At 41.0% G+C, this 24,429-nt stretch overlaps 1 long non-coding RNA gene across 3 annotated transcripts; it reads right to left on the reverse strand.

The window, feature by feature from the left end:
* Positions 1 to 2,332: 2,332 nt before the first annotated feature.
* On the reverse strand, positions 2,333 to 23,610 carry LOC130158226 (uncharacterized). Of its 3 annotated transcripts, XR_008825214.1 has the most exons (6): positions 23,363 to 23,609; positions 11,773 to 11,941; positions 9,922 to 10,205; positions 9,223 to 9,376; positions 3,761 to 6,534; positions 2,333 to 3,417 (listed from the first exon to the last, which is right to left on the reverse strand). It is a non-coding gene; the product is annotated as an uncharacterized LOC130158226 (long non-coding RNA). The 3 variants fall into 3 exon arrangements; XR_008825213.1 differs by having other exon boundaries at positions 9,223 to 10,205; positions 23,363 to 23,610; XR_008825215.1 differs by lacking the exon at positions 9,922 to 10,205 and having other exon boundaries at positions 23,363 to 23,608.
* Positions 23,611 to 24,429: the final 819 nt, after the last annotated feature.

Genomic DNA, 24,429 nt, shown 5'->3' on the forward strand with positions numbered 1-24,429 from the left:
CACCGCCAGCCCCTCTGAGCTCCAGCTTTTTGCCCAGTAGAGGTGACAACTGTCCCCTACGCTGAAGATTTGATACAAGGCAAAACATGGGCTAGACCGTGAAGCACCTCGAGGATGGGCAAGTTTTACAAGCGCATGATCTGTCAAGTTTCTTTTTTGGAATACACATTGCAAGTTCACAAGCGTGTAAAAATGTCATTTTCGCAGCACAGTTTTCCTGGTTTGTATGAAGATTAGCAAACAAAAGCTGAAGGCATGTCTGGACTAAGTGAGAAAGTGTTCCTTTAGTGAAAACCAAACTCAATGCTTTTCAAGCTTTCTGGGCTGCTGGATCCAAATGTGAGAATAATACCTACAAACACATGGAAAATAAGGGAGCAGCAGTGTGGAAATTAGTGTATTCTAATGGGAAAATTATAAGAAGTGCAGCTGTGCTTGCTTTCCCTACTGATCCTCAGCCTTCATATTCCTCTAAATTAAATTGTAAAATAATTATCTCCTTTTCTGTTTTCTACTAAGCTACATAGTTAATCCCTGATACGGAAATACATAAAGAATACATACATTTAGGAAAACAATTATTCTTGAAAAACGAAGGCCTTAAACCACAGCGTTTCCTCAATTTCCAATGCACATTTGAACCCATCTCTAAATTCTCTCCCTGGGTTTGTCTTTGTCTCAGTCTTTTGTTTCTAACCTGATTTTCAGGAGGAAAGTCAGACTATGATTTTAACAGGAACATTCGGTTGTTGCGGCAAATGCACACACTGAAATAATCTGAAACAGCCTGCCTGCTTTAGCTTTTTTAAGCTTATGATTATTTTTGCCTGATGATTTCTAACGGCAGCATAGTAAGAACAACAGACAGGCCTGGAAGAGGACTGTCTCTGTTATCAACAGCAGTCGATGCCAGACAGTTAAATATAACAGAGCTTCTGAGCTTGTAAGGACTAACCAATAGAAGAAATTTTAATAACTTCAATTAAAGTTGTTCCATTATTCAGGATTTCCATGACTTTAATAAGGTCACTGGTGTCAGAGGAAGGCATGTATTTTAAGTTCCTCATTTTCTCAGCCAAAGCGAACATGGCATTTAAGCACGTTGTCAACCTATGTGGCATCATAATTCTTTTTAAATAGGAGCTGTTTATTTAAGAAGAAGCAGTTGCGACTATAGGCCAGCTATGGCTCTGCACTGTGTGAACTGCAGTGTTGGCTTTTTTTGTTTACCAGGGACTAGTTCTGACCCGATTGCAGATGGCAGGTTGTGCCGTCCAGTGTGTCTGTCCTCTGGTGCCCTGAAGGCATGCAAATGAGTGAGAAATGCAAGGGACATCTCCTTTTAATAAAAAATATTGTTATATATAACTACCTTTTGTTCCAAACTGCTGCTTTTTTTTTTTTTTTTTTTTTTTTTTTAACATGCCTTCTTTTCTCTCCAGCATCTCCTGCTGCCACCAGGTCAAAAAGAAAACTAAGGGGGAAAAAAAGCAGACCGACAACAATTATTCTGGGACTTCTGAGGGAAACTAGGATATTTATGGATGTATTACATTCCCTGTGATAGCTAGTTTCTGAGATGTTAGTACACTGTCAAATATTTTTCAAGGTTAACAGTTTAGGGACACAATTATGTTGCAAGTTGTCTGCAAGATTAATTAAGGGTATTTCAGTGATATGGGAGAAAAATTGTTCCAGCAGTTATTAGACTGTAAGTAATCCCAACTCAAAGAGTAGTTCCCCTTCGTTTCAGTCCTCTTCAGAGAAAATAATCCCATGTTTAAGGCATACTCAGCAGCAGATAAAATGTACATCTGGGCTGAGATGCCCAGTGATGGTGAAGCAATTCTAGACACAGCCCATACAGTCGGCTACCTGCTAGCACCCAGAGCAGGGCTGGCCCCTCCAGAAAGGTTATTTTAAAATAATTATTTCCCTGGGCCAGAAAACACCAAAAGGTCTCGCAGAGGTAACAAAGGCAGCAGCGATAGCCAGGCTTACTGGAGCTCCCCTCTACATCGGCAGCTGCTGGGCCGGCACTGGAAGGGCAATGGGAACCTTATAATTCAGTACCGATAGCAATATATATATAAAATATTTTAATTTTGTATATAAATAAAATTTATGTAAATATAAATAGAAATAAATAATATTATTTAATAAAAAGTCAGGGATTATTTGTGAAAATATTTACAAGGTCTTAAAGAAAAAACACCACCAACCCAGCACTTTAATCAAACCACTGCAACCAATACACGTATCTATCTATAATCTGATATTATTTTTAATCCTTTTTTTAAATCCCAGTCACTAATGAGGGATAACGCTGGACTGAGGAGGGCCAAAGAGATTTATTGATACAAACTCAGAGACGTCGCTGTAAATCAGGACAGTGAAGAAGTATGCCACTGCTGGCTTATGTTCTCTTCCTGCAAAAGGACAGGGATGAATGAACAAGTGTCTGAATGAATGACTGAATAGATGAATGAATGAAAGAATGAATGCATAATGAAATAAATACATTAAAATACATTGCCAACTTGCTGGGCTCATGTAGCAAGTGAGCTTTTGGGGGCCTTTGTAAAAATACAGGCAGTGGTGTCCTGTGTTCTCACTTTTATTATAAATTAAAATCTGTTTTGCCCAATCCCTCCAAGTGCTTAATTTTTACTGGAGGTCAAAAGGTGCTTTGCATTGAGAAAAACTGCAGGATTTGGCTCTCTGTGCTCTCTGCAGCCCCATGGAGCTCCCCTTCCTGATGAGGAGCACCACACCGCTGGGGCTGGCTGCTGCCCGGGGACCAGGGGAGGACCCCAGGGATCCCCATGGCCACCATGCTGCTGTCTGGGTGACAGCTTCTGAGAAATCAGCAGCCCATTTCCCACCCCCCTGCAGCACCAAAGGCCCTTTCCTCCTCTCCAGCCACAACCCTGGCCCCGTGTTTGTGGTTCCTCTTTGAAATTTAGCATTATGCTTGCATGCCATGTATCAAAGTGGCATCTTTTCCTGGGCAAGTGGCAAGCAGGACAGCTGGTGGAAATCTTATAGGTACCCAGTGACAGTTGTAGGCTTTTCTTCAAAAGGTGCCAGCTATACAAAGAACATGCCAAATGTCTCTGCGAGCTCCAGCTTGCAGAAACCACATGCCTGACTTCATGGGAACGGTTTTATTCATTTTGAAAAGACTGTGGTGAACTGAATTTATGTATTTGTTTCTGAAATGCATCTCTGTTTTGAACTGCACAATCTGATTAGCTGAAAGTCACTTGCATTTTGTTCCCCTTTCCTCTTCTGTAACGATAACCTGGAGGATGAAGCTCTTCCAGCTGGAGATGAAGGTCCTCCAAATGAGAAGTACAGAGTTATGGGTGCCAATTTAATTAGATTTCACGGATTCGCACACAAATGGAAGGATTTCTGTAAGGAAAGAATATATTCAACGTGAATAAACAACTATTTTTTAATTGACTAAACCAGCAGCTTTATTTCCCACTGCTAATATTTCTGTCCATCAGGTCAGGGATAATAAAACAAAATTCTCAGAGAGTTCACTCAAACCTTGGCTTTTCTTATTGAAAGTGCTCCTGTTCATAAAACCTACACTTGCAAATACAAAATAAACAGTTAAATGTTTGCCTTATCTGTGTCTGTATTTCCCAAGGAGAGGTTATTTTTACCCAGTTTTCACTTACAGCATCCTGCTGAAGTTTCTGGAGGAAAAAAGAAAAAGTCTGAAATTTGTTAATATTATTATCATTACCTTTGGGTAAATACATTCTTCTCTCTTAATGGAGTCAGTATTTTCATTCCATAGTAAGAACTTTTTCCATAGGTCTCCTCCGTTCATGGTTAAGGTTAGTTCCTTTCCCCTCAGTTTTTGTAAGACAATTTTTTCCTTCTATTGAAAAGAAAAGCACAAAAAAAACCCCAACCCTGTAAGGGAACATGGCTTCTGGAATAAAAGAAAACAGACAAAGTACACATTATGGAGTGTTTTAAAGATACACAAACACCAAAGCGCAATGTACTTTACAAGGACCCAGGTTATGTGTTTTAAGAAACTGCTTCCAGCAGATAAAATAACTGCTAAAAACAGGTGTTTATTCCAAAAGATGCAGCAATATTTTTCTGTCATATCACATTAAATCATTTATGCTGCATGCTGCTATGTTACACCACATCATGTTAGTACATATGGTGAAAAAACCGAAGTGGAGTAACATGATGTGACAGACAACATTTAGCAAAAATACTCACTTATTTGACTCAGATACTTGCTATCAGTTTGAATCAGGGAGCGTGGTCCCAAGTGAAGCTGACAGATGGATGTGAACTCACTAAGGAACAGCATCCAATGTAAATCTGAAAGTTTCTTGCCATACACCTGGTCCTCATCCTGCCGGTGGTTACTGCTGTCCTCAGCTGCTCTTTCTCAGTATTTTCTTTCCTGCTGTAAGTAGTTTGACCAGTTGGTTGTCATTTATTTTGACATAACTCGTGACTTTCACGTGAGGGACTTAGCACGTCTTGGTATACTGGGTAGAGATGTGCTGTTAAATGACAGCTGATGGAATCACTGTAACAGTTCTGGTGTGAGCAAAATTGTGAATTACACCAAAAAAAAAAAGTCAGAACTCTGTTTTTATGTATAGGCAGGGTCTGTTTTAGGTAAGAAGAAGATTATCCCTGAAGGCACCTGTATTTAATACTGTAGCAAAGTCTTTTTTGATGGACTTAAAAATATTGAGACTTCTTTATTGCTCTTGGAGGAGCTATTTCATGGTAATACTTCTAAAAAAAGTTTAGGAAAGAAGTGCATGTTCATGAAGATAAGTAAATCAAGTAATCAAATATAAGCCAGGCAGCCGTGATGCAGGCCTTGCCATACAAGGATTTTTATAATCGTCAGTCCTGATCTAGATGGTGACTTCCAACCCGCAGGGCAGTGCCTGCACAGCTACAGAACCACGATGGGTTTTGGCACAATCTGTCCTAGCAGAAATGAGGATGAGAGAACCTCGTTGCAGATGTCAGAGGGCTTCAGCGATGCTAGTGAAGGTATAAAGTGGTATAAAGCCTGGCTGTTGAAACATGAACAATTTACAGGTGGACTTGAAGATTATCCCTGTTCTGGTGGTAGAGCCAGAGACAGGCCAAGCTGCCAAGTGATTCTGTGTAGCACACCAAAGATCTCAAAGAGCTGTAGTGGTGAGTGTGTAGATGCAACTATAGAGAAAAGAGCAAGACAAGCAACAACGTGCAGGACTCTCAAATGAAAGCTATAGATGTCAAAATGCGAGTTTGTATTATGGCAGCAATTCATGATGCACGGTCCTTTGCCTTCTCACCCCTTGCAAAGGGAATTTTCAAGACTATTTGCATTCAGCCATTTGCTGTTCAGTCTTGATCAGCAGTTTGCAACCTTTGTCCAGATGCACTTTATAAAAGCAGCAATAAATGCTAGCAGTAACACTGATGACTGGAAGATGCACCTAAGAAATAACGTGTGCCCATGTCACAGCAGAGATGCACGCAACCTCCTGGAGTGTTCACACAGGTATCAGCACACTGCCCAAAGGAGCTCAGGAACAGAGGTGTAATTGCAAAAGAAGAAAAAAAGAACAACGCTAACTGTAAGTTTACTTCGGTCTGTGCCATCTTATCCAATACTGCTAAAATGTATTATACTTGAGGAATTAATTCGGCCTGGCTCATGGGTAGTTTGGGAAAAGAGGACTGTTTTGCGTGAGCCCCTACACCGCTCTGTGAATCCCCTGCCAATGCTTGCTCTGTGAGCAGCTGGTATCACTGCATTTTGTGCTGATGTTGTTCACTCTTCTCAGGAAACCTCAGGAACCTTCTTGCCTCGGGCAGTCTCCTGAAGATGTGATGGGCTGGGATCTTGCATCAGCAATCAGCACTTCCTGCTGCCTTGTCTGTCTGTAAGCCAAGCGTGGGCTGGTGCCTCCGCAGGGATGCAGGGCAGGAGCTCCGGGGTGGGGGGGGGGGGGGGGCGGGAAGCCCCAGCACAGCTGGGTTCCCTGAAATACAATGTGATAGCAGGCTGAGAGGCTTCTCCCAGCAGCCTAGGAGAGCTGAGCTGAATGAATCCTCATCCAAAAGGTAGGTAGCTGCTCCTGGTCAAACAAAACCAAAAAAGGCCCCGAGGCCCAATACCTAAAGAGGCGACGCCCACCTGAGAAGCTGCTAAGCACTGAGCAACCCCCACTGCTGCTGCCTCTGCATCATTTGTACATCCCTTATGCTCAGTCTGGATGCCATCCTTTACCAGCTGGCCACTGAAGTGCTTCTTGCTCTCGGTCACACCAATAATGCTTCTTGCTCTCGGTCACACCAATAATGCTTCTTGCTCTCGGTCACACCAGCATGTCCAGTGGCTTTTAAGAAAAGGTTTCTGCCTACCTGCCTAGGCAAAGGCGTTGTACCTTGCGCTTGCTTTGAGAGCTTGGTCTGGTGGGTGAAGGTGTTTTGTGAAAAGAAATCCTTTGAGCAAGTGTGCTATTCTCTTTCTACCTGATGAAAAACAATAAAAAAGTGATTAAATAATTAATACTGGATGTTTCTTAACAGTTGCTAAGAGGCTTACCTAATTTTCTGAAGCTTTTTTTTCTTAATTTAGGAATAAAACAGACATAATTGAGCATGCTATACAGAAGCTGCAAATAACACTCTGGAGAGAATTGAAAGAAACATTTCTTTGATTAGAATATTTTTCTCATTAACAGGATGTTCAAAATAAAGCAAAAATTTGATGCACAGAGCCTGTGGCAGTACCAAGTTAACACTGGTGTGCTCCCGCGTTTTACTTCATGTTTGCTAATCAATCAAAAAAGACTCTTGCTGGCAAGAAAGGTCACACCTTTCATCACAGAACCAAAACTTTTTGACAACAAACAATTGGATTTTCATCAGTCCGTTTAAGGTGGATTTCAGCATGGAGGGTGAAAGCTCATGGTGGTGGGATGGAGAACCATGCTCTCTGGATAGTGGGTACCACATACTGTCAGTAAAGGGACTGTCTCAGCTGTATCAAGGTGTGATGCTGTTCTAAAACAGTGACTTCTAAGTTCATATTATTTGGAGAAGAGAATAAATACTGTTTGGGTAGGTATGGGTGTGCAGTTTTTCCTCAGGAAATAACATCAGGGTTAAGGCACCTGTGCATGCTGTGGTCAGGGTGCTGCAGGACCAGCCAGCCTGCAGAGTGTTAAAACCACATTCCTCCATTGTATACTCTTCTCTGTTTTATCTCAGGATAGAAACAAACCCTCTGTGCCTCTACCATGGCCTTCTAGTTCTATTCTTTGAATATTTTTTTAAAGGTCTGTACTCTGATTAATACCCCAAATTTTCTCAGCAGTTGGAAAAAAACCCACAACCCTACATTGTTTTCCCAGACAGAAAATACAGCCTGGTACTTTCACAAGCAAAACAGTCCCCATGCAATTTCTCCTTTCTTTCTCCCCATTTCTTCCGCTACAAGCGGAGGAACAGCCCCGCTGCCCTTTCTCAGCGGGTGAGGGAATGGCTGTCTCCCTGGGAGCAGTCCCTGCTCCTCCCTGGGTGCAGATGGGAGCTGGAGCAGGGGCTGTGAGCAGACGTGGCCAGAGCACACCGCTCGGCCCTCATCTTCACCATCTCCCGGGCTCTTCCGCAAGTCACAGTCATGCCCTTGAAAGAACTGGGGTGAAATCAGAGAAGCAATCATGAAATACCACTGGTTTTGTCGTTTTTCCTTCCCCTCCGCTGGACGCACAGACATCCGCTACCTCCAAGGAGTCTCCCAGGCGCTGACAATAGTAGATCCCAGACTTACCCCTCGCCAGGATTTACACCCTCATTCTGCTGGAGAAATCATTGATATGAAAAGATGCACACGTTGCCTGCAGCTATAGCACATATTGCATGGCATGACACACACATAAGTGAGATTAATTTGAGTTCTGGGCATCATTAGCTCAATTAAAACTGTGATTTTTTAGTTCAGACCTACAGGCCATTGCAGAGAAGAGTAATCATAAGACAGAAACGAGTTCCCTAGTTAAAAATTAATTCCCTAGACTAAAAATATAATCAAACGATGTCTACAGTATTTTATGAAGAGCTGGGAGGATAATAAAATTTAAAGCAGCGCAACATTTGCATTTTGTTCGTTTCCATCCATATTTTTCCATAGACTGCCTTTCTGTGTGCTTGTTAATCATATGCACTGCTACAGTCCTGGCATTTTAAGATCACTGTTCACATCAAGATTGAAAGGAAACTAATTACAATCACATTCCAGGGTGGTTGTTTAAAGCTCATACAGCGCTGACTACAGCACGGGAGCCTTGACCTTTATTTGTAAGCATGAAAATAAGGTAAAGATGAAAGATTGCTTTTCATCCAGCTCACATGCGGGGATCAGGAGGCCCTCTGGAGAAGCAGGAACGTGGTAAGTCCCCGTACAGTCTCTCTCCTCACTGCCTCTCCCAGGCTGGCAGCAGAGGCCAGTAGTGCTATGCAGAAGCTGTGCTCCACTGCAGCGAGGTGAGCGCAAGCACGGCGTTATTTTGCAGCTCTCCCTTGGGCTGCTGGAAGAACAGGCAGTGAAGAAGCAGACCCCAGGACACCATTGCTCCCACCCCCATGCAGAGCTTTTAGGTGAATGGTTCGCACGGCCTAGTGCCCCGCGCCACGCTGAGGAGATGGTGGCAGCACGTGCAGGCTGCCTGCGGGCGAGGGCCGTAGGCGGCACTACTATCCCTTCTGCTGCTCACTGTGGCTTAATAGCACTAGTAGAATCTAGGTGGACACATCAGGGTAGCATAAGGTCCCCCTAACCTGAGGGGGTACAGGTAATCCTAATGCTATCACTGATTTCATTAGGTGTGAATGCATTTAGAACATGCTGGACAGCAGATCTATTCAAGGGATTTCACCTGCCTCTGTGCGCCTGAATTTTCAAAACTATAAACATTAATAAATCTTTACTGTGCTCAAAAGAAGCTGAGAGGGAGTTACCCAGACAGGTTTCAGCCCAGGAGCTGCCGATGTGTTTGCAGCGAATGCTCCTTTCAGTACCGTGACCCGGCGTTCAGAGCCCTGCCACTGCCACGGCAAGTGCCAGCCCCCGACGGATCCCCTCAGTCCCCCCTTCCCCCTGTTACTGCAGCTCCGCACCGACACGAGTTCACTGAGGAAAAGTACACCGGCACCGACCTGAAGCAATCACATTCCCCCGCGTTCAGTGCTGCGTTTACCCTGCACAATCGTTTCTTTTGCCAGGCTCCATCTTCTAGCAGAAATCACCGTCAGAGCCCTGAGGTCCGGTGGGTTTATTGGCAGTCCCTGCCAGGTAATTTCTATCTCCTGGCTGGAAAAGTTCTATTTCAGGAATTAAGCAATGAAAGAAGGGAAACTCATCCCACAGGGGCTCAGAAATGCCCTGCAACCCACAGCCCCCAGCGGGTCGACTGCAGGCACCTGGCTGCCCTTGGGGCTGAGAAGCAGAGACAATTTTGCAACACTCTCCTGGAGTATTCTGCTTCTGTCTACATTCTTCAAAGCAAAAATTCACTCTAGCAAATATTTACAGAAACTAGAGAATAAAATAAAGACCAGTGAAAGCTGCTGCAGTGAACTTCTAATTACAATCCACAAAGTGTTTATGAATAAATTTATCTATTATTTGTCTAGTTCTAGCACTGCTAATACTTTGCCTCGTACCATTACAGGCTGAAGGAAACAATATGCAGCATGAAAATGAAAACAATTTGACTTAATTATTTACACCATTACCACCCCTTTGAATTAGGCCCTCCATTTCTTCAGTATTTTGTAAAATTTAACTGGTAATTATGCTTGCTTAATTAATTTTATTTATCTACTACTACAATAAGATCAAAACAAAAAACCTACCAGAATGCAAAATGCCAGCTATGTCCCCTAATTGTAAATGTTGCTTTTAAGCTTCTATGATAAAAATGTAGTATTTTGTACCATTCCCTTTAAAGTGTGCTTGGCTATACTCCAATACTATTTAAGTATAAACAGGAAAAGCCTTGGAGGACAAGTAATCATACTTAAATGACACAAAGATCATTAAAATAATGTTCCAAAAACATGGCAAAATTAGACATCGCAAGACCGTTTTCTTCTGTGAAGTGTTTCACCAGATGGTGAAGAGTGCTGAAATAGTAGATCTGAAAGGAAAGAAAAAACATTTCCAGTTTTCTCACGCTAGCGCCGTACAGCGTGTGCAGCTCTCATCTGAGCTTGTCTGAAGTGGCATCTCACACCTTGGCTTAATCAAACGTTCAAGCTTAGGATAACATCGAGGTGTCTAAGTGAAGCTCAAGGCTGAATCACAGTCTGGGAAATCCCTGCTTTATTCTATTAAAGTTGTCAACCAGATTTATTCAGAGATGAGAACAAATGAGCGTGTCAGCATAAGTTATTGTGGTAATTTGTGAAACTCTTAATGAGATATTTTCAGAGCTCATAAAAAGGAAGAGCTATGTCATTAAATTACTGCACAATAAGTGCATTTTGATACAGGAAAAGCACTGGGTTTTTATCAGAAATGACACCCTGCGTCAGTGGTGATGCATCAGTGAGCTATTAGTATTTAAATACAAGGATCTAACAACCATCTCAGAAAGTCAGTGCTTCATCGTATCAATGGGACAATGTTTATGTATGCTAGCTGCCATGTGAAACGGCCACAAGTGGGATGACTCTGCACCATTACCACTAGGTATGTTCTCTTCTGAAGGACTTGACAAAGTTCCTTTCTACAGGGCTTGTTATACCTTCAGGTATCACTAGCTTTTTTGCTAGCTTTGTCAGTAGAAATAAATAGAAAACTAATGATTTGTTAAAAGGCCCTCTAATTTTGTTACTCAGATATTTAAAGGAAATTCTTCTCTTGGCTAGGAGTTTCTACTTTTAGGAATATTGGTGAACCCCCAGTATCTGTCTGCCAGCCACCCATCTGCTCACGAACCTCTAATTTTTGTTTATGTATAGTTCAGGGAATCTGTAAGTGAACAAGGTGAAATCTTTGAAGGTCCTGAAATCATTAGTGGTTTCTGCTGACCCATTACCAATCCTAGGTCCCTGTGGAAAGGCCTGTCACTTCCTAGGAGATAGCAAAGTCACAGTGGGGACAAGAGCTGCCCTGCCCCCTGTGGAGGAGGAGGTTTCTCATCAGCTGAACACAAGTGGCTGAGCTGAACTATGGGAAAGAGGGTGTTAATGTTGGGTTTCTTAACCATTTCCTAGGGAACATATGTGGCAAATCCAGATCCACAGGAAAGCAGAGCCTGAAATGAAAGGTGACTTCATTCCCGATTGGCAGCCATTCTAGTTCCATGCTGGGCAAGGGAACAGCCTCTCATTCACTATATTACAAATATCTTTGCACTGAGTACTCATGATGCCTAAATAACAGCCTGCATACTGCATTTAGTATACTTCCACTATCCAGACTTAGCAATAAAAAATAAAGCAAAAAATCCACCATGACTTTACATACATCCCCATTCAGTGAACATTCAGAAATGAGGTTTGCCAACTGGAAAGGATTAATATAATTTTAGCAATCCAGTTCGTCTGTTTGCACCCAGCTCATCTGCTTAACTAAAAGATGGAGCATGGATGGCTTTCAGTAGTCTCTGTTTAACAAATGACTGCTTTTAGCCCACTCCTCGAGGACAGATGACTGTTTGGTGAGCAGACACCGTAGGTGACATTAACTGTCATCCTTACCATCCTTCTCAGGTGGTTGCATTGGTGTAGGACGGAAAGTGTCCCATAATCTGAAAAGATGACTGTGCTCTGAATGGCTGTGAGCTTGCACTGACCCCCAGTGTTATTTCCAAGCTCAATAACCTGGGAAAGCCGTGTCTCAGTGATGCTCTGTGCCTCAGTTTTCCACCTGTAAAACCAGCAATACAAGAGCATTGCTAAAACATTATTGTCTTTTCCCTTACATGGTTTTCTCTTTAGAAGGGCTCTTCTAGGAACACCAAATCCTTCTGAAAACTTGATTTACGAAAGAACCCTTGACAACACTTGGTAACCTCTCTGTCTTCAGCAAGGGACAGGCTTTATTCTCCAGTCTGAGCTTAATTTTGTTTTTGGAACTGTATCATGGAGGCCTAGATGAAATTCTTGCTTTGTGTTCAAGAAAGTCACCCCGTGTTTGCATGTGCTTTGACAGAAGCCGCTGTTCTCAGTACTACACTGCCAATATGGAGTGCTTAAAACTGGGAAAGCTCCAGCTGCACATCTATTTTATATTATACCTAAGTTTTAGGCAAAATATCATTTCTTATACTTAAATACTAATGCCTTTGAGAGAGGGAGGAAACAAAAAAGCCTGGATTGAGCAGCAAATACAACAAAATCAAATCCTTTAACATGCTATGCCACTAAGAAAAGAGCTCTGTCTCCAGCCAGCAGAGGTTGCTCTGATGTTAATGATTAATCATGGAACTTATTTTCACTAATAAATCACATGACAGAAATCAAACACAAATATTGAAATGATTAAATGATCTACAGGCCAGAATGTTATGAGACCTGCTGAGTGAGCATGGCCTGCAAAGCAGCAGTCCCTAGCCCATCTCTTCTGGACAACTTGCTGCCCACAGAGTTTTCCAGTGCTGTGATGCAGCCACAGCAGCCAGGCAGGCTGCAGGAACAGGAAAGCATTGCCAGCGCTTCGCTCAGCCAATCCTGCTCCCCATGAGGTGGTAGGAACTGGGTTTCCTGGTTTAGCATGTAAATTCTGTCACTCTGGCCCTTAAAAATCAAGGTTTTGTTCAACGAGGACTTGTGTTGATTTTAAATGGATACATGAATTGAAATAAACAGATTATTTGCCCTTATTTACCAAACAAGATTTTTTTTTCTTTCCCAGTTATTAATTTCCTTAAATGTAAAGTGACATCTCTAAAATGAAAACAGTTTATTGCTTGCCAGGAGCAAAGCCTGCCTAATTTAAGAAATTCAGAATTAAAGCTTTTGAAGCATATCAGGGCATGTTTATAAAACAATTATCATTGCAAACGTTATCTCTGCTCAATACAGCCTCTCCAGGCCACTACCAAAGCCCAAAACCTCAGTACCAGTCTTCCCCACCCTGAAATGTTTCATCAGTTGCATAAAATCAGGTCATCCTTTGATTGCAACTTTCCTATCTCGACTCAGGCATTCAATACCAAACCAAGACAATCTGGAACATATCTGACACTGAAAAAAAATAACTTGATGTTTAAAATTAAGTAGTAGGCTCATTATTAATAACTGACAGCAGACAAAGGAGTGCAGTGACCTCTCCAACAGAGCATTTAAATCTTTGCACAACATGCTCTGCTTGTGCTAGGCTGGTTTCACAAACAACAGCTGTGTAGTTCGTTAACATATGAATTCCCTTGAGGTAATTTGGAGGAGCCAAATGTGCTAAACTAAACACCTCATTAAAACAGTACTTTAAAAAAAACAAAACAAAAAAATGCAACCAAACCCCAAACTAATTTCACATTCCACTTTTGCATGTGGAGATGCTCGGTGGAGAATATTCTGTTATATAGAATTCATTCATCTGTGATGTTGGAAATAGGGGGTTTTAAAATCGGTAATATGGGTTTTTCTCTGCTAAGATGCACTTGAGACTAAAGTGTCTTTGAAGTGTATTCTTTCACAAAGAAGCAATTAACTAGGACAATAATGTTTTCTTTTCCTCCCTGTTTCTAAGTTGAACTCACAGGCCACATGTTTGTGCTAAAATATGCGGGACCTCATTTCTCTAGAGTCTGGGGAGCAAATGGACACAACCAAAAAGCATCTCTCCAGCTGGTCTCAGATGGGGTCAAGGCAGAAGTGCATGCAAGTGTCCTTGGGGCCACCATGTGCCCCAGGACAGCCTTGCAGAGATTTTTCAGGAAAGTCCTCTGCCACAAACACTGCTGGTCGAGCAGTGCGGTGTAAGCCCAAGCAACCACGCAGAAGACATACAGTCCAAAGGCACTGGCAGAAACACCTCCCCTTGCTCCTGCAGAGGGCTCAGATGCCTTGGTTGAAGCTTGTCACCAAGAGTAACTTCTTACTACCCTTTTTTATTTGTATAATTCTGCTAGTAAAGAGTTTCATAAGCTCCTTGGTGCTGCCACTAAAATCCCTTCTGGAAAACAGCCTCTCCTGGCCGGGTAACACCGCCCTGTGAAACACTGGAGTTCCAATGACTCCCGTGGTGTGGCTGTTCCAAGCACACAGAGAAAGTCAGACTTTTTCAGAAAACTACTTTTCTCACCACCCCCCTTTGTCTCCAGCTGAATTTGTTGGTGACGGGAATGAGAGATGTGACTGACACATTTCTGACAGTCTACAAGGAATTTTAAAAGAGTAAGCCACTGATAAAGAGATTGAGTCCCTAAAACTGCCTCCCTCCAAAAATATGTAAATTAGTCACCCCTCTTTTATCAATGGTTTACTGTTGGCATCAAGAGTATTTTTTTTTAAAATAGATGCTCATAGAATTTATTAATTGCTAAATGAGACTGCAAATCTCTCAAAAATTTAGATGTAGTGTCAGGTTTTGATAGTTATCTTAAGACAAATGACTAGGAACTTTTTGCTCCTACAGTCTTATGAAGCAACAGCCTTTTTTCCTTCAGAAAATTACAGTTTAAGTTTAACATAACATCAGTTAATATCCTGGATAACCTGAAATTAAAGGATGCCAATAGGTTAGGGCTATTGGATTTTTTTTGTTGTCTTCCTTCAAAATTCTTATTTTAGAGCTCCAGTCACACCTATTTTGTGTTTCCCATATCAGGAAAGACATCAACCTAATTAACAATGATAACTTGGAACTTCCATAAGAAACATTTAACATGGATAAAACCAACAGAAGTGGCGCTGAAACATCAACATCGAGGAGCTTATGCGTACTCTATAAAAGCCTTTACATTCCTGAAACTTAGGCAAGAAACTTGGTTTTAGGGAGACAAAAAACCATCCCACCCCTACTATCTTATTTTTGTTCACTTTAAAGCATAGCTTTGTAATGTGTTGGAATTCCTCAAGGTTTTGTAAATACTTGTCTGAATTCCTCCCAGGTATTAGTATGTCATCCTAAACCCAGAAAATACTATTTATTCTCTGCAGGACTCAATGCATTCTTCTTTGAAATCCTGCAGGTAACTGGCTCCCTCCCAGGGTAATCTTTCATACTTCAATAAGCACGTATGTGTGAGTTCAGTCAGAATTAGTATTTTTTAAAAATTCCAATTCCTCCGTTGCTTCCAGACTTTGGCCAAGTGCACTTTGGAAAGCTCCATTCCCCCTGCCAGTTTTATAAGTAAATCCTGTGGTCTGGGGATTTTTGATGGGCACACTGAATGCAGCTTGCCCTGGCTTCCACATGTACAATCATTCCCACTCTTCCAACCCTTGCTATTGCTTTCCCACCATTTCTTTGCCTGTGTTCCATACAATTATACCTTTAACAAATGTAAACGTTCTTACCACTTTTCCTTCAGCACTGTTTTCAGCTTGGTAAATTCAACTTTGACTCTTTCTTTTCCCATTGGCATTTATAATGTTACTTTCCAACCTAGCTTGAAGTTTTGTCTGCTTTTTCTGGTTTAACAGCTCACACCTGCAGGCAACACGAGCCTCCTCTCCATATATCTTGCAATAAATACAGGCAGTGGTCCTGCCCTTACCGGGTTTAGTGCATCCCAGTTAATGAAAGAAATGCCGTGGGATAACCTTTGAGATCATCCGAGCTGTGCCATTACCATCCTGACTGCCCTCCACCCTCCAGACACAATGCAATCAAGCCCATTGATTTTAAAACTCTGCCACATTTTGTGGCCTTAAATTGAGCTCAACAGCTTCTCTATGGCAGTTCCTTCATCTACCCAACATCCAGCAGCTTCTTTCCAGTTTGGGGAATTTGATACAAACAACAAATTGATTTCTGAGGGTCTTTTTCATAGAATTACTATAACAACAAGCACAATCATTTAAAGCATGCCAAAAATTCAGAGTTTCTAGCTGGTTTCTGAGATGCGACTTAAATTGTTCTATTCAGGAATTTGTGGTAGACACGGTGTTTTGCAGAGGCTTTGTAAGGACTTCAGAATCCATCTCGCTGCCTTGTGGAAAGCCTGAGACTTCGAGCATTGCATCTGCAGCATAAATCTTTACACTTGATGTTTACTGGTAAGCAAAAACTCCTATGCATACAGCTGCAGAAAATACTATTCAAGAATAAGAAGATTTTGAAATCTTTCTCTTTTTTCATTTATCTGGAAAGTCTGTCATACATAGCTTTTTTTAATCTATGAACTTTTTTTAAAAAAATCCTGTCATTACTATTTTTCTGATGAATAAAAAAATCGCCACAAAACAGATGCAGAAGACAGTGGAAATCTTTGTGAAGAAGCAACTTCAAAGCAGCACTTTATTTACTGGAAAGCTATCATCTTGGATCCTAATACAAACCAGAGCTGCAGCTGAGCCTGCCATACCACTGCAAGTGTAAATCCTAACCCAAGCAAAACCAACAAATTCAGGTTACATCCTCCCCCTAAAAACACTAAAAAAGCACACTTATGTGCGAGAATAGCTTTTCACCCCCTCGGTGTATTGCCGGATTCCTTGTTCACCTCTACACTACCAAAGCAGCAGATTAGGGTAGAATCACTAAAACACCCAACATTTTCACTGTGCTATAATATAACTTCCAATACGACTCCTGTGCAGTCACTTCTGATTTACCCTGATAAGGAAGACTTGTTTCAAGGGATGCCCAAACCCCACAGCCACCCTTAATCAGCTTTATGTCTGGAGGATGGATTTCGCAGGCAGGAGGGCTGACAGCCTGCTTGCAGAGCTCATCCCCCAGCACCTGGTGGACCAGTCACTCTGGATCACAGTGGCACATAGTCGTTAGGAAAATCCATGGGATTGTTGCTTCTTCTAAGTCTCATTTGTTCCTTGAAAGGCAGGTCTATCACACTGCAAAGGCTGTACTAGCCCGCAGGAGCTCTACATTTTCTGTATTTCCATAAGTTTGTAGAAGCTTTCTACAACCTGGAAATCTGAATGATTCTTTCCTACTTATTTTGTCTCTTTTTTTTTTTAAAACTAAACCATCGTCCAGGTTCCTTATGCCTATTTCTGCCTGTAGCTGGTACTACCACATAGCAATTTACTCTCCTTTGAAAGGCAAGTCTGGCTCTCAGAGGTGCCCTGCCTTGCTCTGAAAAATGAAATTTCATTCAAAGGTTCCATCATCTCCTGTGTTTAACAGTATTTCTCCTTTTCTGGTATGGAGAGCAAAAAAGGAACAGATCCCCACAGAACTGATCAAGTACAAACTCACATGTGCCACACCAAAGTTAATCATTGACTATAAGTAAAACAGATTTAAAAGTCTTTTCAGAGTGGTAAGATTCTAGAGGAAGAGATCAAATTACTTGCTTTTATATTGCCATAAAGCTACAGACATTTTTTTTTCTCTTGAGAGTTCTGAAAAGATCACAACTTTGTCCTAGGGCCAAGTCAGTTAATAACAGCAAACTCCCACTGATACTAAAATCAAACATTACTATTATTAGGAAATAACTGAGGATTAATAAACATTTTTAAACTAAATTACTGTGACCTTTTACCTTACAGAGACAAATTATAGAAATACTTTCACCTTGACAATATTAAAAATACCAATTTTTTGGTATTCAGTAAAACTTACTACATCGTCCATAGAGTACTATTGCATATCTGTTATTGAAAAAATAAAAGTAGTAAAAGATTTTTAATTAAGTGAGCAACAAATAAATTCATCCCTTAAGACAAGAAGGACATGTATGCATGAAAACAGCCCCCAATAAATAACGAGAGGATTAAACACTTGCAAATTCTTCAATGATGAATTAAATAATGGACCAAATATAAGCTTTCCTTGCCCTCCCTGCTCAAGATTTACACCACTAATCAGCCAGTTTTCAAATCCTTAATGTTCTAAAGCATTTGCCTTTAAGGCAGCAGTAATTTAAGACTGCTACCAAAATGAATGTTTTTCCATTAGGCAAAATAATTATGTCATACATTCTATCAGTGTCCTTGGACTTAAATCTTTTTAGTGCAGGAAACTGTCAGTCAGCTACAATTTGATCAAAAAACTTGATCAAAAGCTGCTGCATATAGAGAATGCAAATAAAAAGCGACTTTTCTATGTACCACAGTAATTCAAGGCCATTCATAAAAATTAACAGCTTAATGACAGGGCATGTGTCATCATACAGGTCTGGCACCTTTTGAGGAAGGCATTTGAATATTTATGCATTTTGAGGCCAGCATCAATATCTGTGCACATTCAGTTTGCAAATCCCTACATCAGAACTCACTCATATATATTTCACTGACTTTTCATGGGGTTGTGGGATTGTAATTGTGAAGTCAGTAAATTTTTACAGTATATGATTACTTGCCTGTTGCTTTTGAATTCTCAGCCCACTTGAGGCATGCACTACTGCCCCTTACTTTTGCAGAACAAACACGGAGCATTTCTGCTTGGGATACGCTCCAAAATTCACCCCAAGGTTAAGAACTTAGGAGAAGTTAAAGGGATTAATGTATTACTTAACTGGTGTTCTGGAGCATTTGAAAAAAATAATATTTGCCTCATTTAACTGAAACTTGCACTTATCATAAAGCCTCATCTCCTGCAATTAGATCCTGCCACACAAGGAGCCTGAGCATCAGATTGCTCCCATCGTCTCCATCATTACACAGTATTACCTTGAGCAAATACTTTGACCTTCCTGTGATTTAATGTTTATCTATCTTTTCTTTGGGGAGCAGGTTTGTCTGCCAGGAAGCTGCTGGCCTGTAAGGCAATTTTAGGCAACCCCATGGGAGAGCAGGGGTGGCTGCAGGAGCAGCCTGTCTGCCTGTAGCCTCTCCCAACGTCACTTTGAGATGTATGACTATTAACATGTACACGTGCATCTCACTTGGAGGATGTGACTTGACCCTTTTAATCAGGACACCTGGTCTTATTCTAGTACTTCTCTGGGTACTGGCTATGTTCTTGGAATGAGGCATCTGGGTTGCACACATGTCAATGGAAAAATCCCAGGTGTGTGGGAGTGCTGAGACAGACATCTGCAAAGAAATGGAGCCACCGATACTTGTACAGATCTCTGTGTACATGACGGCCACTTAGCTAACAACTGTCCTCTGTCCCCCTGGGACAGGCAATGTGGTAATGCAGTCACTGCAAAGCACTCACAGCTGACCCAGTGATAGATGGTGCATTCTCAAATGCCAGGATAATCAAAATAGTTTTACATCACCTGAAATACCAAATAACTGCCAGAGCTAAAGGCCTCATTCTAAGATGGCAAATCCTTCACTTTTTGCTATGCACTGCTCTCTTCTGATCTTTAACTTGCAACCTGCACAGCTGCATTCTGTGCATGTCCACAGCTATGACTGCAACCCCAGCTTTGCTATAGCTGCTGTAGGTAGGAATACCACATGAGATAGATTTAACCATCATCACAGATCTTATTGCCCATACAGGTGTGGTTAAAGTAATAAGAGCGTGCCAGCATCTTGAAAAAAAAATCATACCTTCTATTGCTGCACAGGCATGCTCATCCTTATTCATGCAATGAAAACTTGTATTGTGGACTGGGTTCTAGCGTAGTGCCCTACCTGGTGTAATAATAAATTATTGTAGCAAGACCATATACATAAAGAGCACTGATTTTCTTTACCAAGTTATCAGAACTTTTCTTAGAAAAGCAAACCCACAATGTGGGCTCCCCATTTCATCGCAGACTATGCGCCCTGTTGCTGGAGTGTGTGTGCGTGTGGCACTATTAAAATACAGAGCCTGAACTTCAGTCCCTATTAGGCATCCCAGCTGTTTGAAGATAAACTGTGGGAAAGCGCCACTAGAGGTCACTCAAAATTAATTGTTACCTAATTAGCACATTTTGACCCTACGTTTTAGGACGTTCTACCACTTTCACATTTAAGGCATAGTCAGCTTTGACTCTTCAGCTAATCCTGACCAAACTCAGAAAAGCTGGAGACAGAAAAATGTTCTCTCAGCTCTTCCCTCATTGAGTCTTCCCAAGGCTCCCAGATCTGCAGGCAGCAAGTCACTCTTCCCTCAATGAGCTTGATAATGCCCGCAGTGATGAACCTCCGGAGCTGTTGGGTTTAGAGGCATTCGGCCTTAGCTGTGTTATCTCGAGTAGCTGGTCACCCATTTTGAAAATTAGACAGAAATGAATTGTACAAGTGAGGGAATATATAGGGGAAAAAAGTCTTAATGTTTCCAGGTCCTGTAAATTCCTGTGAATTTTTAACCGCTGCTGTGTAGAAGAAAAAGTAGATCTTTATTACAATTGTTTGACTAACTAAAACAAGTGAAAAGCAAAGTTTAAATCTGATTAATGGGCATGTGTTGAAATATCTCTGCATGTGTTTAATCAAAAGCAGATGTTCTATTTGCAGGGGTTTTTTTTCCATAATCTGTGAAAACGATGCTAGCAATTTACTTGCCAAAGACAAGAGGAAAAAGGATATTAATTAGTATGTTCTATAAGGTTAAGACCATCAGCTGCTGGTGCACATACATACATCACCTGATATATGTAATTAAGCACACTTGAGGGACAGAGTCCTCCCATTGCTCAGTAGGTAAATCCTGTTTGACCAAAATGAGAAGACCTTAATTTCAAATGCAGCTCAGTGCAGGAAAAATCTTGAGCAACCAAGCTCCCATAAAGTATGCTCTATTGAAAATGACCTACTCTAATTTCTCTTTTTGGGTTACTGCTGATCCTCTTTCCCATTCCTACCCCTTCCACTCAGTTTAATTGACAAAGAGTAGATTAGCTAGTCAGTTTATCCATATGTATGAACATGACAACTGTAAAGAATATTGCTGTTTCCTGAAAAAATAATTTAGTAACCTCACAAGACCAGCTTGTGTGCAGTTGAGGGGAAAAACACACATTCAAACACCGTAAGATGAGCAAGAAATTTATCAGAGACTCTGGTATCCTAGTTGCTTCATCAAGGTAATAAATAAATAAATAGATTTTCAGCATCTGAAAAGTGACATGGGTTCTTTCTCCACTTTCTAGAGATTATTCTTGCAGAGGTAGAAAGGCTGAATTAGCCACAAAATAGCATATCCACAGACTCAACTAATGGGATTTAGATGTAGTTATATTTTGTAAAAAAATGAACCATCCTCTAAACTTCTACCCAAGAAGCCTGTAGGACCTGTGGCAATAGGACAAGGGGTAATGGTTTTAAACTTAAGAGGATGTATTCAGACTAGATTTAAGAATATGAGGATGGTGAAATACTTGAACAGGCTGCCCAAAGAGGTGGCAGATGCCCCATCCCTGGAAATAGTCAAGGTCAAGCTGGACAGGGCTCTGAGCAATCTCATCTAGTTGAAGATGTCCCTGCTCATTGCAGGAGGATTTGACTAAATGACCTTTAAAGGTCTCTTCCAACCCAGGCTATTGTATGATTCTATGAAGCCAGCCAAGTAAATGAAAATAATTTTCTTCCTTAAAACCTGTAGCTATTGAATAATAATAACTACCATTTCAAGGTCTTCCATGATCTGAGGAATCCTTCATCTGCACATACTTCATATGACCCAAAGACATCAGCTTTCTACTGCTGATGAAAGTTCTGCCTTGTGTCATGCAATAACCTCCACCTATCCCCTAGGAAAAGCTCTGACCCTTTGGTGACCACATCGCTCCTTCTGAGGAAGCAGTTAGCAGCACATGGTCCCTTTAGTTAGTCCACACTGTATTTGAATGAGAAAAGTAGTCTTATGCTAGGCCTATAGCCACATCTTCTCCATTTTAAAAAGGACTGGATAAAGAAGATTAAGGATTGTTTAACAGAAACCCTACTTAAAAGCCAAGCTTACCAGAACCTCTTCTTTGGGAGACCTCTGCTACTGGAGCTCTTACTCGAGAAGAAGTAGAAGAGTTATTTAACACATTCACCTTCTCCTGAGCTTGCACAGAAATGCTTGCTGAACTGTCATCATGCAACAAAGTACAGATTTTTAAAAGTCAGGAAGGATTAAGATAGCAAGCAGCCAAAGTTTTAAACCTGAGGTAGAGAAATGGAGGAACAGGTTTGCCTTTTTTCCAAAGTAGTAGCTATAATTAGGGAAAAGCCAACACCAAAGAAGAGTTAATAAAAAAGGCCAATGATTGAAGAGTCTTACTGGATAAAATAAAAATCAGGTGGGCTCAGTCAGAGAAACTGCCATTCATTTTCAAGGAAAATTACAACTTTTGATATGCAAATAGCTGTAAAACTCCAAAAGTCTTGAATACCAGCTACCTAAATCTATCAGTTGCCCCAGATGGGTTGCCAGAGAGCGATTTTTTGCCAATTATATGTCCCTTGTTCCCCGATCAGTCTATTTTTCTATCCATTGTTGTACTGGCAGCTATCGTAAAATATTCTCAGTTGGGGTAAATAACCCCCTATTCCTTTCCTTTTCAGCTTCCAAAAAGCATCATCTAGCAGTAAAGTTCCTAGCAAGATTTCTACCCAGCTGACACAACAATTTGCAAAGACTTCTTCTTCTCCCCTACAAACCTGCCTTTTATTCTGTATGCCTCATCATCAGAAACCTGATTTCCAATTTACAACATCTTCTAAATCCCAGTCACATGAGCTTCTTCCTCTCAATCCCCTGTACAGTTTTAACCCAAAAATTAGAAAGCGGGGAAAAACCCCCAAATTTTCTCTTCTTGTTGAAAAGCATGCTCCAATGTTTCTTACTAAATATATACATTGTATAATGCAATCATCAGGGACACACTTTTTTTTAATCAGACTTTTAAAAGCATTGAATGGTGAAGAATAAACATAAGCTTACTACGCAATCTAAAAGATTTCATAGAGATATAAAATCAGTTCATATATAGTGGGATTTAGGTGCTCTGACTTTTGGAATAGTTCAGTAAAGGTTCAAGTGTTGTTTCAAAATGAAGCACTGAAAACCAAGGGAAATGATACCATCCTAGCATATTAGTGAAGTTATAAAACAGAACTCACAGTGGGCATTATGACTGAATGTACAGAGAAGATAAACATCTGAACGCATATGGCTTAAGTTTTTTTTTTCTAAACTAATCCATAAAAGGCTTCTGTAATTCTCTAAAAGCATGTAAAAATACAGACAATCCATTTCAAGCTTTCCTATCAATCCAATCAAAAAATCATAGGTTGCAAATGATAACAAATATCTGTGATACTAAAAATAACCTACCTTATTAAATTTAAACTGATTTACGCAATCTCAGTTACAATCCTTTCTGCTGCTTATGCTCCACTTTCCCTAAGGAAGGTCTGTGCTCAGCCCTCCTCACAGCTTTGCACCTCCTGCTCCCCCAATGAAGAGATTCAAACATGCAAAAGCCTTCTCTCTTTTAAAGAACTGGGCTTGATGGAAGGATCTCAAATGAACCAATTAAAAAAGAAAGCATGTTTCCTAACTCAGCTGAAATTGATATAAGATGAACCTGGCAGAATTAGCACAGCTGTAGGAAATCAGTATAACAAAATTCAATAAAAACATATAAAACCATAAAAAGGGGAAAGATTTGGCCAGATCTCTCAGACAGTTGGTTTGACCTGCTTGGTCTCACTCTTATGTACTCCTAAGCACTGGGGTGTGTGTGCCCAAGTAGTCTGGTCAGGATCACTTGTGTGTGGTGGATGATGAGGGACACTGCTGACATCCACACTTTGTTTTCTGGGTTCTTCTTGAGTGAGGACAGGAAGCTAATTCTGGATGTCCCTTTTATGTGCTTTCAAAATTGATGTTGGCCAGGATATTTTGCCTCATTATTTTATGGTTCCAGTTCTGTTCTTCATCATCCTGTCACCTTATCTTTACGTTGTTTGGTTTCCATCTTCTATAGCAATTAGAAAGGTCATTGCTTTAACCCCTGTTTTGCTGTTTCTTCTAGTGCTTTCCTCACATTTCCATTCCCCTGCATTTATAACAATCACCAGCCTCCTGGTGTACCTGGGTACAAAACAGTCATCATAAAAATCATTAAATACCAGCTGGCTTTACTCTGTACTTTGTTTTCGTTACTTTACCATTATGGGGTACGTGGCTGCATACCCACATTCCAACATACACAGTCACTACCGCAGCAGAGAGATCCTGGGAGTGCCTGCTTTCTGTACACAGATTTCTTTTGCCATTGCACGTGGCAAATCCTGGAACCACTGCAGCTTGGAAATTATCCCAGACGGGGCATGCAAGGGAGGTTCGGAATCACATATTGGAATCAAGCCCCCTACGTTTAGTGACAAAATCTTGGA

The sequence above is a fragment of the Falco biarmicus genome, chromosome 13, assembly GCF_023638135.1.
Source record: "Falco biarmicus isolate bFalBia1 chromosome 13, bFalBia1.pri, whole genome shotgun sequence".
Lineage (NCBI taxonomy): Eukaryota > Metazoa > Chordata > Aves > Falconiformes > Falconidae > Falco > Falco biarmicus.